The sequence below is a fragment of the Parus major genome, chromosome 8 (genome assembly GCF_001522545.3).
Source record: "Parus major isolate Abel chromosome 8, Parus_major1.1, whole genome shotgun sequence".
In the NCBI taxonomy this organism is placed as follows: Eukaryota; Metazoa; Chordata; class Aves; order Passeriformes; family Paridae; genus Parus; species Parus major.
This window is the reverse complement of record NC_031777.1, coordinates 29652308-29658307: the sequence shown is the minus strand read 5'-3', so window position 1 is coordinate 29658307 and position 6000 is coordinate 29652308. Positions and strand designations below refer to the sequence as shown.

The 6000-nt window shown below is 50.1% G+C and overlaps 1 protein-coding gene across 1 annotated transcript in view; it reads left to right on the top strand.

Moving 5' to 3' along the window:
- The first annotated feature begins 2102 nt into the window (after window positions 1–2102).
- Window positions 2103–6000, top strand: part of JAK1 (Janus kinase 1) — a 48690-nt gene continuing 44792 nt past the window's right edge. Inside the window, exon 1 of the mRNA XM_015636460.3 lies at window positions 2103–2334. The gene's annotated coding sequence lies outside the window, so the exon portion shown is untranslated. The remainder of the gene's footprint in view (window positions 2335–6000) is intronic.

Here is a 6000-nt window from a genome sequence, read left to right as displayed (position 1 = left end):
TTAATTCTGGTTAAAGGACGTGGCCTTTGGGAGCCTGGGTCATTCCTGGACGTGGTCCTGGGCTCTGGATTTAGAAGGAGGAGAGGTAAAGCTGCTCTGCTCCACGAGCAGCCCCAGGCTAAGCCCCTTATGCAATCCTTGGTCACAACCTTGGCTGGGCTGGGCTGGGCAGCTCCAGGGTTTAAGGACCTTTGCAGCATCAGTTTCTGTGCCGAGAAACGAGTCCTTCCTGTAAGGCATAAAACAGATCTGGTGTTTCAGCATGAAAAGCCACCAAGAAAACTGATTTTATCCTTATCAAGGCAAAGCCATGGAAAGGGGTGGTGAGAAGAGAATTGTTGCATGCAGTTCCTGCAGGTGAAATGTGGGGAAAAGGGAACAAGAAGAGGTCAGGCCTGGGAACCATGGGACATCCAGACTTAGATGTTAGGGGAAAATCCTCCCCTGTGAGGGAGGCACTGGTGCCCAGAGAAGCTGTGGCTGTCCCTGGATCCCTGGGAGTGTCCAAGGCCAGGTTGGACAGGCTTGGAGCAGCCTGGGATAGTGGAAAGTGGCAGGGTGTGAAATTAGATGATTTTTAACGTCCCTTCCAATCCAGACCCTTCCATGATTTGCACTGTTTAACCTCTCTTCTTCCAGCCTCAGGCTCTTTTCTAATCCTGAGATTACCAAAGTGATGGAAACAGGGTGAGGCTCCAGTGCTTTCCCACAGTGCGTGGTTAATCCAGACCCAGTGGGCATGTAGCAGAGGGAAAAGGTTAACGTGGTGAAAAATAATCCAAATTACACCCTGCAGGTTCCCTGACAGCTGTGGGGAAGAGAAGACTACCTTGAGGAGAAAAATGGAATCAATGGTTATTCCTTTAGTTTATTAATTACAACAATCTCGATATGTGCATTCCCAGGCCATCATCACCTGACTCCCAGCTGCTCCCAGGTCGATTTCCTGGGAAATAAAAGGGTAAAAATTCGGGATTGCTGAGGCACAAGGCAGATGAGCTGGGGCAGAGCAGCTGCAGTGGTGTGGAAACGCTTCAGAACAGCGAGGGGCCTTTCACACCCTGTGCTGCCGCACGTGAGAAAACCACGATAAAATGATGTCGGTGTGCTTAGTCTGAGTTACATGGAGGGGAAACTTTTATCAGAATGGGGTTTTTTAATGACCTACTCATCCTTTAGGACAATTCACCCAAAAAGCAGCCGTAGATTTACTCTTCTGACAGAAGAAAATGCCAGATACGTGTGGTGTGTGGGAAGCAGGGCCCAATGATTTCATTAAACTGAATCATTTTTTCGCTCGTTTTACTTCCACTTGTGCTGTTTCCTGTGACTTTGACAAGAGTTTGAAACCGCAGTGAAGAAACCGGTTTCTTTTCTGTGCAAATGGGAGGATTGTGAGCATCTCATTTCATCGAGTTGTTTACACGGGCGTGAGAATGGAAATGAGGATGTGGGTTTGTAAATGATGATCCAAACACACCTGGCAGGAGGTTGGAGCCAGGTGGGGGTTGGCTTCTTCTGCGACCAGCAATAGGACAAGAGAACATGGTCTTAACGTGTGCCAGGACTGGTTTAGATTGGACATCAGGAGGAATTTTTCCATGGAAAGGGTGGTCAGGCCTTGGAAGGAGCAGTGCAAGGAGGTTTGGAGTGCCCATTCCTGCGGGTGTCCAGGGAAGGCCTGGATGTGGTGCTCAGTGCTCTGGGCTGGCTGACTGGGTGGCACTGGGCACTGCCTGGACTCGATGGGCTCGGAGGGCTTTTCCAAGCTCAGTGGTTCTGGGATTCCGGGATTCTCTAGCTCAAACAGCACCATGACAAGCATGTCACCTCTGTGGAGGTGACAGCCCGCAACTCCGGCACTGTCGAGCGGTGACAGAGGTGACCGCAGAACCCTGGTACGGTCGGTGTTGGAAGGGGCCGTTCCCACACACGGAACGGTTCCATCGCACCCCGCCGCCCCCCTCGGCGCCTCAGCCGGGCCCGGCCGGGCCCAGGCGCCTCCCCGGGGCGGGCCCAGCCCCGCGCATGCTCCGCTGCGGCCTCCGCCGAACCGGGACCGCCGCCCTCCGAGCGCCGCGGGCCGTGCCCGCGCTGCCCCGCTCCCGGCCCGGGCTGCCCCGAGCCCACAGCGAGCACCGAGCACCGCCCGGCCCGGGCTGCCCCGCTCCCGGCCGGCTGCACCGAGCCCACAGCGAGCACCGCCCGGCCCGGGCTGCCCCACACCGAGAACCAAGCACCGCCCGGCCTCGGGCTGCCCCGAGCACCGAGAACCAAGCACCGCCCGGCCCGCTCCGAGCGTCCCGGGCCGCCCCTCCGGGCGCCACGGCAGCGGTGAGTGGGGCCGGCCGGGGGGAGCCGGGGAGGGCGGCGCGGGCGGCGGGCGCCTCTCCAGGGGAGGCTCCGCGGGGGCGGCGTGGGGCTCTGCCGCTGCCTGAGGGCCCGGGAGAGGAACCGCCGTATTCCCCTGAGCCGAGAGGAGCCGCGGGGTCCCCTCGGTCCGAGAGGGTGGGGATAGAGCTGCCCCCAGTGCTCTGGTGCCCCTAAGGCGGGGGTGCGGGCACGGCAGGGCTGTCAGAGCCACGTTTCGGGTCGGCGGCTGGAGGAACAGCAATAAAAGAGCTCCGGTTCTGGCCGCCGGTGGGTTTGGAGGAGTTAAAACCACCCGGAGGCCGTGGGTGAGAGCGGAGCCCTGTGCGCTCTCTGTGCCGGGGAAATCCCGCTGCCTTCCGCTCCCGGCCAAGCGCCGGCCTTGGGACAGCTGATGGTGTCCGGCTGTCGGTGTGGGAGCCCGGCATTGGGACACTTTGGGACATCTTTCATCCCCCCTGCTCCTTCCCCCACGGGAGGTAGGGACAGCTGTGGGTCACCTGAGGCTGGGTATCCATCACCCCCAAGGACACGCAGGGATGCGGAGCAGGAAACCAAGATGTGCTGGCTGTACACCTCGCCCAAAACATAATTCTGCTCTGTGTGTGTGAGAGAGGAGATAATTGCTGTGTTGGATAATGGCAGGGAGTCACGACTAAATCGATCTTTAAGGTCTCTCCCAAACCACACCAATCTGATTCTATAATGGCGTTGAATTTGGATCGTTAAAATCCATGTATGAGGAGAACCAGGATGAGTGTGAAGCACATCGAGCCTGCTGCTAATAATGGAGACTGAGGGTAGAAAGACAACTCAGCAGTGGCTCAGTGTGGCAGGAGAGGATGGATCCAGCTCTGTTCAAACAGGCACTGTCCCTGTGCTCTGGAGGATGCAGAGGGATCCTCAGAAGATGTTCCGAGGGATCAACCATGAAAAATCATATTTTGAGGCATGTCTAGAATGCTAACAGCAGTGCAAGAAAACTCTGGGCTTTCTTTTTTGGGGGAGGCAGGTGGAAATAATTCAAAACTAAACTCCAATGAACCCAACTCTGCTTGAGAAAGATTCTCTGCAGATTTATTTCCGAGCAGAGTGGATGTACTTTGGTACTGCTTTATTCGGGTGCTGCAGCTTGGTGTTAAGTTCAGTTTTGCCCTTATAAGGGGACTGGGAGGCATTTCCTCCTGGCACTTGTTTTTAAAACACACAGGAAGCTGCACCTTGATCTGGGTCTGTGTTAGGTGATACCAAGACAGGTGCTTTGAAATGTGGGGCCAGCTCAGGACGTGCTGCTCTGGCTGAGCCAACAAACCCGTCAGGGTTGAGATGCTAAAAGTTTGTCATGGCAGGCAGATGTTACAAATCGTTTTGTTAGTATATTTTTAGTGATTCAGTTGTTAAATATGTTGCTTATCTAAGTGTCACAGTATCTGCAAGGCCCTCCCAAAGCCCGGTGGCTCAGCTGGGTCTCTGGCCTTTGGGGAGGGTGATGTGAAAAGCCAGGGTGGGTGGGTTTAAACTTGAACAAGAATATAAACACAAAACAGGAATAATTTTTCAGTTTGTGAACTCCTGGAAGGCCGTAGACTGCAAAGTTAGTTCAGAATTAATTGTGGCCCTTTTTTTGAGAAGTAGCTTCTGTAAATGTCAAACTGTTTCTGTAAGTTCAAGTTGGCTGTTAAATTTTAGTTAAAAAAAAAATCAGGAATATTTAATGCAAAAACTTTGAAAAGCAAAACCTGTATCAGCTGCAAAGCAAAAAGTTGAAGTGCACCTGAAGAGCCACTCAGGGGGTAAAATCAGTATTCCTTTTAAACTCACTTTTCCCTTGGTCAAACAGACTCTGCAATTTCAAATTAATTTAATTCTTTTGTCGTCCCTCTAGGGCTGGAAGTGAGGCAGGGTTCTTACAGGTGCTGTAAATTCAGGGGGTTTACACAGACATTTCTGTAGTGGTTTAGTCTGGTAAATAAAGACAGGATTCAGAGAAATCAGCTTCCCTTTTCTGTGTGGAGGGGAAAAATCTGTTTTCACAGGTATCATCCTGACAGCTTCACCTTTTTCCCACCACGTACCTCCCCCTGCTCCCTGCATTTTGGAGGTGAAACACCTTTTTCTTCAACAGAACAGACCTCGGGTTCCTTGGCACCTTCTGATGCCTGATCTGGCATGAGGAAGAGGCTCAAAATGAGGAAGGAGCTTCCAAATCCAGCACCCAGATGGATAATCCTTGTGTTGGCTGTGAAATGCAGCAGAAAGAGCTGCTCTGATTCCATAAAGAGGAAGGTGCTCACATAGTTTGGAGAGGCCAAAACCTTCACACATTAAAGCAAACCCTTAGGACTGGTTTTATCAAGGTGTGAAAAGGGTTGTTGTGAGAATTTCTGACCCAGAAAGGAGCTTGAGAAGCCAGATTGTGGAGGCAACACCGAGCTGGGGCTCGGTTCCTGCTTTGTCTGGTGTCCAACAGCAATTAAAAATGATAAAATGTTTTCTTCTGGGTCAAAACCTGTTCTTTTTCAGCCTGGCTAACAGTTTGCAATTCAGGCATTATTCCTGTAAACACACTCAGAGTTGCTCCAGATCTTTGAAGCACTTAAAATGCAATTAGGTTTCAGGTATTGGTGATGGCAAACACTTGCTAAATTGATAGAAAATGGCTTTTACAGTTCAAGCACATAATTCAGGCAGTTAATGCTGAGAGCTTGCCTGCAATAAAGATTTTCATGGGCTGATACAGCTCAGTTCTGCTGGCAGGGTGAGACAGAAATGCTTGAACTTCATTAAGAAGGAAAGTGGAGCCTTAAAAAAAAATAAAAATCAGCATTTTGGGGGTTTTGGCAGCTAAATTGCTACTTCCATCTTTTGCTGTAGTTTCTGTGCAGGACATGAAGGGACAGAGGAGGGGGATTATTCTCTCACTCGATTTCTTTAGCAGCACTTTGGGGCTCCATTCCAGGGTTTGTTTTACATAGATCCTTCCAAAAAAACTGCAACAGTGCTGAAAACTACTGGGGGAAGAATGGTGATTTTTTGGTTTTCTGATGGTTTTCTTGGGCAAAATGGCTGCAGTTTCTGTTGTCTGAAAGTGGAGAGGAGGAAGTACAATTTAGTGGTTTTAAAGTCCAGGCCTGTCGCAGACAGGTGGATTTTTAAGGAACATGCTCTGACTGTTTTCTTCATGCTGAAGGGCTTTATAAAACTTTATTTATAAAACTGCAAAGAGTTTTGCTGGTTGGAGTAATTACTGAGTTTTGTTTTTTAGTTTGTTTTTTTTTTCTTGAACTGGTTATATAAATAAAACATAAATTGCATAACTGATAGAAAAATTGAGCTACAGGAAACTGGGAGAGCAGCTTTGACATGGAAAAGTAAAGTCTGGAGCAGTTTCTCTACATATCAATAATGCCTTTTACACAGAGTGGGAGGGTTGATAACAGATATTAATATGATTAATATGACTAATAATATCATGTCTGAAGTGTTTGAGATTATGCCTTGAGACTGCTGGCACATAAAATTATTCTGTTTCACTTATTTTAGATTTCCTTTTTCCCCCCTCTTGGATGTAAAAGGTAATTTAGGAAATAAAGGAAAAGAACTGGAGATTGAGGGAAAAGCAGAGGATTT